Source organism: Austrofundulus limnaeus, unplaced genomic scaffold (assembly GCF_001266775.1).
Source record: "Austrofundulus limnaeus strain Quisiro unplaced genomic scaffold, Austrofundulus_limnaeus-1.0 Scaffold18829, whole genome shotgun sequence".
In the NCBI taxonomy this organism is placed as follows: Eukaryota; Metazoa; Chordata; class Actinopteri; order Cyprinodontiformes; family Rivulidae; genus Austrofundulus; species Austrofundulus limnaeus.
In genome coordinates, this window is record NW_013971231.1 from 1 (window position 1) to 301 (window position 301).

The window sequence follows — 301 nt, forward strand, 5'->3', positions numbered from 1 at the left end:
CTGACGTCATCCACGGGGAAGAACGCCGCTGTGGCTCCGTACTCTGGACACATGTTGGCGATGGTGGCTCTGTCAGCAATGGACAGGTGGGACACGCCTGGGCCGAAGAACTCCACGAACTTCCCTACCACGCCCACCTGACGCAGGTGCTGAGAGGAGGGAGAGAGGCACAGAGGCTCAGTAAAGAAAAAGGTCTTTGTGCTGTATGTAGGACCTTACCTTTGTAACGGTCAGGACGATATCAGTGGAGGTGATGAACTTGTCCGGGGTCCCGTGCAGTTTGTATCCCACCACCTCAGGC

At 56.8% G+C, this 301-nt stretch overlaps 1 pseudogene; it reads right to left on the bottom strand.

Annotated features, from left to right (window-relative positions):
- Positions 1-14: 14 nt before the first annotated feature.
- Positions 15-301, bottom strand: LOC106512842 (cytoplasmic aconitate hydratase pseudogene; annotated as a pseudogene).